The sequence below is a fragment of the Embiotoca jacksoni genome, unplaced genomic scaffold, assembly GCF_022577435.1.
Source record: "Embiotoca jacksoni isolate LCO1_2020_lvr unplaced genomic scaffold, fEmbJac1.0.p SCAF_11, whole genome shotgun sequence".
Taxonomy (NCBI): Eukaryota; Metazoa; Chordata; class Actinopteri; family Embiotocidae; genus Embiotoca; species Embiotoca jacksoni.
Genome location: NW_027185241.1, coordinates 3248626 through 3261000, shown reverse-complemented (window position 1 = coordinate 3261000; position 12375 = coordinate 3248626).

Below are 12375 nucleotides of genomic sequence, written 5' to 3'. Positions count from 1 at the left end.
AAAAAAAAAAAAGCCTTGTCATTTTGACACATACCATAACTTTTGCTACATTTACGCAGGAGTACATCTCTACAGCTTCAGTGAGCCACAGCATTTACATAACCTCTTATTGGCCAGCCTTCCCATGAAAAAACAATCACTTAGTTTCAATTTAGGTCAGTAAATCTAACATCAGAATACCTTATTTCACTCTTTTCAAACACATTTTTGGACACATACTTGAGTTGTGTGCGATGCCCAGTTGAGGTTTCTCTGTGCACAGCTGGCTAACTAACATCTAGTGATAGAATATAAGGCTTTTAAGGGAACACTGGTAAATAGTAGCATCTAGAGATGGTGTCCATGTGAAGCATTAGGTAACATTGGTAAATTATAGGAGATATTTGTTCATTTGAGCTACAAAAAACAACCTGGAATACACTCCTCCCTTCTAAACTGCATTAAAATAAATTACAGTGACATGTAATTTAATTTAATTTTTTCTTAAAATGAATTTTAGAAAATTGGTATTGCAAAAAGTATCATTCAAGAACGGGTATCAAAGTCAAGGTATCGGTACCACTCTAGACAATTCAAATTCAGAGGATTACAGTCGCACACAAATAGTTTTCTCCAGTCTTTCCTGTTGTTCTCTATCATGACCTCTATATATTTGTACATGTAGTGGGTTCTAAAGGATTGCCTGCACATTGAGCCACTTCTTAGTAAAAGCTGCTCAAAGTAATTAAAAACTTAAATCTGTTAAATACACAGCACTGTTACTGTGTAAGTTTACATCTGAGATGCCACTTCAGTGCATTCGTCTTATTTCCTCCCGTACCTCTCTGAATTAGCCCACGAGCCCATTCTCAGAACCCAAGAGGGTTGCAAGTTGTTAACTTGATAGACTTGTGGTTTTTGAATATTTCACAAATAAAAACTCCCTTCCCCCAGCTAAGAAGACAAAGACGACATGCAAAGCAAGGGAATGAGACTACACAGAGAAACACACATACACAGTGGAGAAAAGAGAAAAGACAGAGTGATCAAGACAGACAGACAGAGAGAGAGAGACAGAGGGGGAAGGCGTCAGTGTGGAGAGGATTTACGAGTGGGGCCTGTCTCTTGGCTATGGGCCTGGTCCCTCTGTGGTCCACTCCTCTGTAATATTCACCGCTCCTCAGGCTCCCATGTGTCTGCCTGTGGGTGCAATGTACACACACGCACGCTCTTACATGCACACGTATACTGTACAAATACTGTATGTACACAGTTTGCGTGTACATACAGACCACTCGCTCCAGAGGAATCCAGTGACTACAATTACCCCTCTTCTGTGTCACTGGGCAGTTAGCATCTGTTTCCCCTTTAATCCTTACCTCATTTCCCCACCTCTTTCTATCTGTTCATCAGGGATGGTACATCATCCCAAATTTCTACCTGACCTGACACCTGACACGCAGACTTCAGTGGAAAGACATCACAAACCAAAAGTCAAAGCATTTAACCCTGAATGCATTTAACTTTCAAGATTTCAAAGACACTTGGCTTTGTTTCAGCGTGTGCTGTGATTGGCTGGAGACGATTTCAGGACAACAAAGTAGAAAAAGTATTTCACAATTCAGTCAGAGACACATTAGGAAATTGATGTTTTATAGGAAATAGATGGCTTGATGTGGCAGAGATCTCCTTGAGACATAAATATGAACGTAAGACTGGTAAAGTCAACAACTACCAAACGCTAAACAATTGAAGAGGACATTGTGGTGGAAGAGGGATCAACATGAACGCATCAGCTGAGTAATCAGGGAGAAGACTGCTGTATGCACTTCAATATGAATATTATGTATAGTAATGTGGTACCATGACAGCTTGTGTTTGAACTGCTGATTGTGAAGCACTAAAACAATTTCTGTTTAGCCACAAGTATCAACACACGTCTAAACAGGAAATGATAACTGCGGGTTATACACCTTTCAAAATTGTAGGAATGTGTTGCGTGACCTGTGCTTCAAGTAAGCCGACTGCTTGATCTAACTCTTGTTTGGAGTTAAAAACAGAAATAGCCATGAGAACAACATGCAACCATGCGAATTTTCTATCGCCCAAGACTGTATTTAAAAATGGACGTAGACTTGGGGTCTGAAAAGTGAAGCCAATGATAGAACTACCTCAAAATGCAATACCACTGAGAGGCCACTAAGGGCTGGCTCCAAAAAAACCTCTGGCTCCACAGTTTTGGCAGTTCACAAAACCTATGGGTGACATCACAGTGGGTTGCCACTTGGCTATTGTGCAGCCCAGAGGAGCAAGTTTCAGCCCTGAGGGTCTAAACCTTACGAGGCAGAGCTGAAAGCAAATCATGATTTGTATGTTTCAAAGATTTAAAATCTTGAGGTGCAGCTCGACTGCAGTTGACTTACATTGGGGTGACTGCTTGCTGTCACAGTTGCAAACACATTGTCAAAACAGAATACATAGTATTTGAAAGCTTGTATATACAGTAGAAGGTAATGCCTATGTTCACATGCTCTAAGGATAGCGCACTTGTATACATGTACACTGCCACATATGTGTACACCAATTCAAAAGAAAATCAATGGACTGTATTATATATAAATGTTTAAGTGCTGCAGACCTCCACTGCAGGAAAGACCTTGGATGTGATATTTTTCTTTTTCTTGGCTGTATGGATGTCAGAGCGAGTCAAGCTTTTGCCGTTAGTAACCGAGGCAGTATAGAGGACATGTCCATGTTGAACTGCAGAGGGAGGGGGGTGAATGGGGATTCCTCTGCTGTGACCCCGGTCAATAGACCCATAGCCCATAGCAGGCTGGAGTTAGTGAGGGACGAGGGAAAGACGTGAGCGAGGAAGAGGAGGACATAAAGATGGAAAGGACAGGCAAGTGGATGAAACCGTGTCGGGAGGAATAGGTGCATCTCAGTGGTCGTTGCAACGGCAATTAAATCAAACAATAAGGGAAAGTTGTAAATAGAAAATAAGGAAGAGATATTTTACAAAAGAGAACAAAGACAATGAACTAATGGAGGAAAGAAAAGCTGATGAATGAGAGAATGGGAAAAGACAAAGAGAAGGGGGATTCATGCAGGGGTGGGGAAGAGAAGGGGGTTTACGATGTGTGCTTGTGATTGTGAGTGCGCATCCACACATTCAAAGAGAGAGCACGAGGGATTTGTCAGTAAGAAAGACATCGGAAAAAAAGGACAAGAAATATAAAAACATTGGTGGCATCAAAGCAACCAAAAAAACGGAGCAGAGGATGAAAAACTTTGGAAAAAACCCATAAAAAAGTGTGTGTTTGTGTGTAGGCCTCAGTAATGTGTGTCCCATGCAGCTGCCAGTGCTGCAGCTCTCTCTGCCCAGGACAATTTTAGAGGACACTGAAAGACAAACAGATCATGAGCAGATTCATATAGCTGACTCATTTGTATACAAATCGGATGCAATGCAGGGTTTCCCACAGTGTCCTGTCGCCTGAAAATAGAGCCTCTACCGATAACACAAGAAAAATATACATTTCTATTAAGTGGGGAAACATTAATATTCAGGGTAAAGTACGAGATGCTTAATTGTACACAGAAAATACTGTATATTCAAGAAGCACATAATGTTTAGGCCATCATAACACGAGATTAATTAAGATTTCAGAGAGTCCATCTCCTGGAGGACACCCAGAAATTGCTGAGAGATAAATCATATTTCCAACCTCATCGCAATATGATCAAGGGTTAGGTTATATATACGATATATACACGCGATCAATAAGAAAATCTTTACACATGCCATGTATTCACACTCCGAATATAAATATTTGACCAGTTAGATGGAGCCCTGGATACATGGGTCATGCCAATAATGTTGTGTTTAATTGGTTAGGTACTCATGTGCAGGTTGTTCAATAAAAACATGCTAGAAAAAATACATTTCATCTTTTTTTTTATTCAGTGGGCAAAGGCTATTCGGTGTTTGGGGTAGCATATCAAATATTTTATGTGTTTATGAGACACATCTTTCATCACTTCATTTCTGGGTAAATGCATATATCCTGGTTAATCATGGTTTATTTGTATATCCTGCTATCCTAAGAGTTTAAATACGATCTGAGATGCATTGCAATCCTGCATGGTAAAAATAGTTAATCCTTGTAATTCCTATGCAGGAAAGTGGTCAAATATTCAGCTGCTGAATATTGGCAGGAGTAAATGCTTTAAGCCTAAATCTATCAAATATTGGTACTTCACATAATCATCACAAAACCGCTAAAGCTTCACAGAGGTGCCGTGGATGTTGTGTAGGTGTGGAGACATAGTACTTGTAATACTCGTGTTGTGGGGAAATAAATAAATTTGTATATTCACATTGTGGGGGCCCTCTTTGCTTTTGGGGACAAAAAGCAAATGATGTTCATAAAGTAAATAATGAGAGAAGACTTGTTTCAAGGTTATAAGAGTTTAGGCTTAGGCAACAATATGGTTCTGGTTAAGATACAACTAAATTAAATTAATCTAAGTAAATGAATGTAATGTCATCTCAAGTGATGGAAACAACTGTGTGTGTGTGTGTGTGTGCGTGTGTGTGTGTGTGTGTGTGTGTGTGTGTGTGTGTGTGTGTTCGTGTGCGCGCCAGTGTGTGTGTGCGTGTGTTGCAGGGTTCACTTATGTAACAGCCACAAGACACAGACAGTGGGAGGTTGAATTCAAATTCCAAATTAAGGAAGAGGGCAAAAATAAAAGAGAGACAATGAGACAAAGGGGAACCACAGACAAAGCATTTTATACTGAGACAGCTGAAGTAAGAGAAAACATGAAGATAGTCCATCATTTTAAATAATAAGCATACTTACCATTAATAAAAGAAATGACATTTGGTGCTGACAAGTACCAAATCACGAGAAAAAACGGGCGATGTTGCCTCTGATAACTGAGCTGAATTACAAGAGGTAGATTCACTCTACGCTCAGAGAGTGAGACAGACAGAGAGACCTCGCAGAGAGTCAGCGCTCAGAAGTGGCCTTCTGTGATCCCTGCCACATCCCAACAGCATCAGGACAGAGTGTTGATGCGGTCGCCAGCCGGGCTGTCGCCATAAGGACCCAATTCAAAGAACCCCCAGCCCAAACCATTTGAAAGATGTGGGAGGGGAGGATTGAAGATGCTAAGACCCAGTAGTGTGGAATCAATGCTGAAACAGCCGATGCACTGCTATCATCTGGCCAACGAATGAAAGCCCCCAGTTTCTCTTTACTTCTGAGTTTTTTTGTCTACGTCTCTTTTTCTATTATCTCTATTTCTTTCTTTCTGTTGCTGTCTTTGAAGTCGTTCAAAGTGAGCTGAGAATCCCAAATTTTCTCTTCTAGTTGACGTCCGTCTCCGTCTCTCTCTCCGTGCGTCTCGTTTCCCCCCTTTAGCTTAGAGAGAAGAATTCAAAGTGTACTCTTGATGGCTTACATGTGTTTCGATTAAGAAGCTGGCATGCACTTCCAATTTTAATGGGCTTTCTGCACTCTTAGTTCACTGCTGGCCTCGGCTATGTGGTGGGGATTTGGAGGTAACGGCTTTTATTTTGCCAGGCTATGGCAGGAATGTGGTTAGTCAGATGGCAGGAATGTGGCGGGGCACACACTATTTTTCGGACTTTCTGACACATCCGTGGGCACAGATGATCAAACAACATGGGTACCACATACAGAGCAAAACATATGCTTAACAAAATAATGTGAGGTTTAGCTAGGTAAGAGAGAATCCACGCATAGTTTAAAGTTGTGTGGTTTAATGTTATCAAGAACATAAAAAAAAAAGTCTGTCCTTCGTCGATTGAGGTGAAGGATTTTTTTAATTAGCGGGATGAGCAGTACCGCTGCTGTTATGCTGCCAAGCATTTGGACGCAGAACCTTGAGAATGAGTAGAGGCATCTTCTGAGAGGAATTCAGTACTTTCAAGCAATAAGTGACACCTGTACAGCAAGTGTACAGTCCTCAGTGTGCAAATCACACATCGCAAACCATTTATTAGACTGCTTCGATACTTGGGTGTCATTTGGATGATATCTTATTTTATGTGATTTTGTATGGTAAGAATTTTTTTTTTTTTTTATCCAAGTACAGGCTAATGTGTGCAGTGTAAGAAATATTGGAAAAGGTGTTTGAAAAGGTATTTACTTGGAAAATTCACTCATTCACTGTCACTCTGTTTTTCTCTCTCCCTCAGCAAAATACTTTGCAAGCCCAAACCACCCGGCGGTTAAAGAAAAAAGAAAAAAACCCACACAGGGTGTAAAATGATCCCAGCCCGGTAAAATTAGAAAAAGGGGAAGAAGAAAAGTGAGCGCACCCAATGTGGCGTGTGAGCTAATGACGGGTTGGTGGGGTGTTGGTTTCGGTGGAGGAGCGAGCTGAGCAGCGACGCGTTTGATGCAATAGTCACCTTTCGTCCAGCGTATGGTTAAAGAGGGCTGTGCCCCGGCAGTTTGTGGTGTGCCCACAGGGTCATGCCAGTGCATGTGTGTCGGTTGACGGACGCAGGATGAGGCCGGAACAGGGCGGAGAGAAGTTAGAGCGACGTTGAAGAGGAGGAGGACATGCGACAGGGGAAGGGACATTATTGAGATGAGTGTAAGCGCAGGTGAGATGGGGACAGACGAGATTGGACAGATAAATGGAGGGAGAAAATGGAAGGAGCTGATATGCACCTAAACACATGCGCCCAGACACACACAAACACACTCACACACTCACAACCACTTCAAGTCACCCTATTATTATCATTATGCAAGTGTGACTGCAAATGGTCCCCCTGAGCAACAACAGGACTGAGCAATGAGCCCATAAACAGATATGTGTAGCAGTGTTGGCATTTTTGATGAGGCAGCAGCCACACACAGACATTTATACACACACACACACACACACACACACACACACACACACACACACACTCCTCTTTCCCTTCGACCTCTGCTCTCTAAGGGAAGGCAATGCGAGCACACAGCCTGCCGTAGGGACTGAGCGACAGTGTGCCCAGCTGCATGCCAACTGTGCCCGCGGGCTGCCCTAACCCATGCACCCACGGGAGCAAACAGCCTCTACTACTCTCTATCACCATCCCTCCTTTTCCTTCCCTTGTCTTCCCTCGGAGCCTCTCCCTGTCCTTCTCCCCCCCCCCTACCCCCCCCCCTACCCCCCCCCCCCCCAATCGTTAATCTCTCTTCTTTCTCCGGCTGCACCATCTCCCTTTCTTTCTCTTTCTTTCTCTCTCCACCCCATCTTTTTCTTTCCCTCTCACTCTTACTTCCAGTCCTAGAGAGTGACTGACAGGCTGTGAATTGCTCTGAGGCTATACCCAGATAAAAGGCTAGGAATGCACAAGTACACACATACACAGACAAGCGCGCGCGCGCGCGCACACACACACACACACACACACACACACACACACACACACACACACACACACACACTTCATTGGGAATCACATCCACTGTCACATAGATAGACACAAGTCCTGCCATTGTAGTGTTAGTGAGAGCAATACACACTCCATATACCGAATGTGGAGTGACAATCTCTTTGTCCAGTCTCCCCCTCTGTGATGCCTGTGTGCTTGGTCATTCACTGTAATGGTACCCAGCATTCATCTGTGTGTGTGTGTGTGTGTGTGTGTGTGTGTGTGTGTGTGTGTGTGTGTGTGTGTGTGTGTGTGTGTGTGTGTGTGTGTGTGTGTGTGTGTGTGTGCGTGTGTTGTGTGTGTGTTTGTGAGAAAGAGGGAGAGAAAGCGTGGGTGTGAGACCGATCAGACAGACACGGGGAGCCAGAGAGACAGATTGAGAAAAAGAGTGTGTGTGTGTGTGTGTGTGTGTGTGTGTGTGTGTGTGTGTGTGTGTGTGTGTGTGTGCGTGCGTGCGTGCATGATGTGCATATGTGTCCTCGCATGCGTGTGAGAGGGAGAGCTATTGCGTCTCACAGTGTGCGGTGTCAGGTCTGGCTGTGTGAGCTGACACTGATTATAGTTTTCACAGCTCACTCCCATCACAGGCAACTATAGCCACGGCCAAAGCCCTATATTTCAAAAAGTTGCCTCACTGTGCAGGAGCCAGAATTGCTTTCATGCCTCGAGCTGTTTGGCCGTTGGCTTCAAGGAGTGGAAATTTAGAAGCCATACTGTCCGACTGCCTGACATCAACAGAAGGCCTTCAGACCTAATGAGACCTATATGAACTAAATGGTATATGACAAGGCTGAGCAGAGCATACAATACTGTGGAATAGACCATTATAGGCTTAATTTTAATGCTTAATTCTAAACATCAATAGCTGTCCCACAAAAAATGTGTTGTAGCATCAAGTACCAGGTGAGATTCATAAAATTGTCGATTGAAAATTGATCAGACAGTTCTGGATTTGGATGATAATTTGACCCATTTTAGACTCTTGAACTCTGAGAAGTTTCTTGTACATAGTGCCCATGAAAATAAGTAAAATCAATCAACAGTGTAAGTTTTTGTTGGTCATTTCAATTGGAATAAGGTTTCCAAAAAGCATTGATTTGGTATAAAAACTCAGATCATAGAAATTATTTACATGATTACAATCTTATAATATAAATTGGTCCAGACTGTACGTATGGATATATCTGGAGTGCTACATCCACCCAAACAGTTTTTACTTACAAAAGTTCAGGCCTGCTCTTGTTGAGAAACATGCTCCTGTCTTTTGTGCCAAATGATAGGCCATACTGCAGAGTATATAATTATTGTAACAAGCCCTCTGTCTTCCCCTGTATACACCAATGACGAGGAAGCATTCAGAAAAACAAACAGTGACACTGATGACTGATGCCTACTCTTAGATGCTCACATTTGAAGGCTACCAAACCATGAGACTCCCTTTCTCTGTGTGGACTTTTTTTTAATTTAATTTTTTTTTTTTATTAAATGTGCTCTCTTTTTTCAGTGTCATTGGCTGCTTTATGCCAGATATGAAATGCGATGCATGGCCAATGAAGCGCATAATGGGCAGATTTGACTAACATGTCAGTGCAGAGGAGTAAAGAAAAGAGGAGGGAGTGAGGGAGTCGAAGAGGGAGGAAGGTGGGAGGAGCGGGGAGACTGAGGGAGAGGTAAAAGGAGGAAAAAAAAAAAAAAAAAAAAAGAGGAAGAGAGCCAGAGCCAGAGAGGTGATGACCTGTGGTCTACCCTACAACAGAGGTAGCTGTCCCGGCATCTGCAGGCCCAGCGGGCATCAGATGACATGCTACACGACTTGCAGGCTGTGACGGAAGTAGAATGGGCGGGCACGTTCATGCTGGGTCGTGGTGGAGAGACTCTGCTGTCAGTGATACTCTGTCAAATGCAAACAGACGATAAACCGAGTGGACGTCCAGTCCCAATCACAACTGAAGCAACTATGAGCTAAATCCGGGCAGGCGCTGCGGTGAACTGGGACCAGCTTTGAGTCAAAACCCGTGCGGGCTCGACGAGAGATCGAACGGAACGAGCATTGAGAGTCCGACCATGCATCACCGTCGCAACCTGACTCACCCAGATTCGATTGAAGCTGACGTGACCGGCGCCGCGGACCCCATTGAGAATCTAATTCTCCACTCTGTCATGTGAATCACGTACACCATGAGCATAGTTGACTCCAGCTGATGTGTGCTGACATGTAAGTGCCCATAGTGTGAATGTTAAATCCAGCACTGTGCCTCCACCATCCATGTGTAAACTCCATGCTGTGTGTCTGTACAGCACATTAATCCCTACTGGAGATGATGTAACTGGAATTCAACACGGGTCAAGCGCTGTCCATTGCTAACAGGCCTCCAGATACTGTAATGAATGCATTTGTTGCATCACCAAGTCTTTACAATGTCTTCCAGATATCAACGCCTGAAGCTTGATGATGCTACAGCAGAATATGAACATCGTATACATGGTCGCTTTGATGTATTCGCATCGATCGCCATCTGTTAATAAATGCAGCTATCACCAGTTTATTAAACATGAAAAGGCTCAATATAGTAAGCTTCATAAAAGCTTAATGAAAACATGTAACAGAGGCCGTCATGGAATATCATCGAAATTATCGATAAACAGACTGCAGGAACTGAAATATTAAATCTACAGGTAACAGACGGGTAGCTCCTGTCTCTTATTATCTGTTTAATATTAAATGCAAGAGTTTTATTCAAGGTGAACAAAGAATCAGTTGGATCATATCTGTCACAGCTGTTGTTCAGAACTTGTTTCGACATTCACTCACTTTCCTCCTCATTTCTCTGAAAGTGCAACAGCCCCATTGCAGCCAACACACTAAATAAGACTGGAGCTCAGCCTAATTTCACACCTTTCCACACCTGGCCGATAACTCTGGAAAAGTGTTAAATTTTTCTGTTTTTTGAAAGTAAAATCTAGTAAAAAAAGTAGACAGTAAAAAGATTGGCCAAAAATCTTCTAAGCAATGCCTTTCTTTTTTTTGGTCCCGACATCACGTCTGAAGGACTGAATAACCAGCTTTACAGGTGTCAGGCTGATAATGAGGAAAGTCTTGTCAGGTCAGATGTCCAAAAGGCAACACGTCTGTTTCATGCAGGTGATATTTGTTCCATGAGGACAACGAATCTGTGAATGACTGAATGACTCCACTTCATCCTTTTTGGGTGAATTTAACATCGGAGTCCCTAAATCTTCCCTTTGTTGGGGTCAGCGGATCAATACTGATGAAACATTCTGATTTCCAGCTTAAAAATAATTGCTGTGTCATAATCACTGATTGGCTTTTGCCATGAGCATAATGCATCTTAATGTGTGCACTGGTATTCCCCTTTCACTGCTGAGAAACCTTTGTGGTCTCGATTGGCTCCAGATGTCTGCCTTGTTGCCGTGTTCCATGGGTGGCCACTGCCTGCGCTCCGTGAACGCGTAGTGGAGGAACACTGGTTTGTGAGCAGACAGACCTGCAAAGAGCAGGTGTATGCCTTAGTGGTGCAGTCCTAGTCCACCCCCCACCCCCCACCCCAGCCCACCCCCAGCCCTCCGCTTTTTAATGACTGTGGTACAGCCCTCCACTGTGGCTTTGCCCCACCCCTCCTGCCTTTCTGAGCGTTTGAAATGTGCCAGCCAGATGTTCGGGGCTTACACCTGTAGGAGACGCAGTCTTTGACATGGTCTCTGTGGATCCGTGATGGAACACACACACACACACACACACACACACACACACACACACACACACACACACACACACACACACACACACACACACACACACACACACACACACACGCACATATATAAGCACATAAGCGAGGCCGTGGACCTGAATCCTGATGTAAATACGTCCATGTGCCCAGCAGAAGTGCAGGCTCACAGACAAGCCAACAGATGGATCGGCAGACACGAACCAACATGTGGACATACCAGCAGACAAGAATCAGTCACACTGCAAACTGCTCCGTCTTTAACTCCTCATTTATCACCTACAGCTTGGCTCCAACATTAATTTCAGGGCACCGGTGGGCTAGCGGGGGCATCCAGTACATGCCACCCTTGTGCTACACGCATCTCTCCCACGTCTCGCCCAACATCCGCCTCCTTTTTCCTCTTTCGATATTGTGTGCCACTACGTGTTAGCGTTTTGTAACTGGAGACTGACTGTCTGGCTGGTATAAGCTAATGGAGAGGAGCGAGTGTATGGAGAGACTATAAGACAGACAGTCTTGCTTCCTCGCATGCTGCTGTCAGAAAGCATACGGGCCTGATTAACGACAACAGCCACAATAGCTCTTTATGCATTCTCTCCTCACTGCTGGCCTGCTGCCAACTCACCCTCAGGGAAGGAGAGGTATACACAGTGTGAGGAGTGTGTGTGTGTGTGTGTGTGTGTGTGTGTGTGTGTGTGTGTGTGCGTGTGCGTGCGCAACAGAGACAGAGCGAGGAAGGTGAGGTATGTAATATGTGCAGATTTTGTGTGCGTGAGGGAGGAAGGTGCGAGAGGGACCATTCAAAACGTGCTAAAGAGAACAATCAGTCGCTGCAAATCCAATTCACAACTCTCCGATCTCCAGTCCTCTTTGTGAAATAACATATAAATAAAGAGCTGTGTCTATAAACTAATCTCAAATGAACTAAATGTAACCCTCGTTTTAAGCAATAAACGAGCCAGGACTGTGGTACCACATGTAACTGAAAGCCGGATGAAAATAGCCCTAAAACTTTCTATCTCTTTTAGCTCGTGTTTTGGGTCTCAAGACTCTACAAATGCTGAATACTTGCGGGTGAGTGTTTGCGTGTGTGCGCGTTTGTGCGTGTTTGTGTGTGCATATGCATGTGTATTAATGTGTGTGTATGTGTGTGTGTGTGTGTGTGTGTGTGTGTGTGGC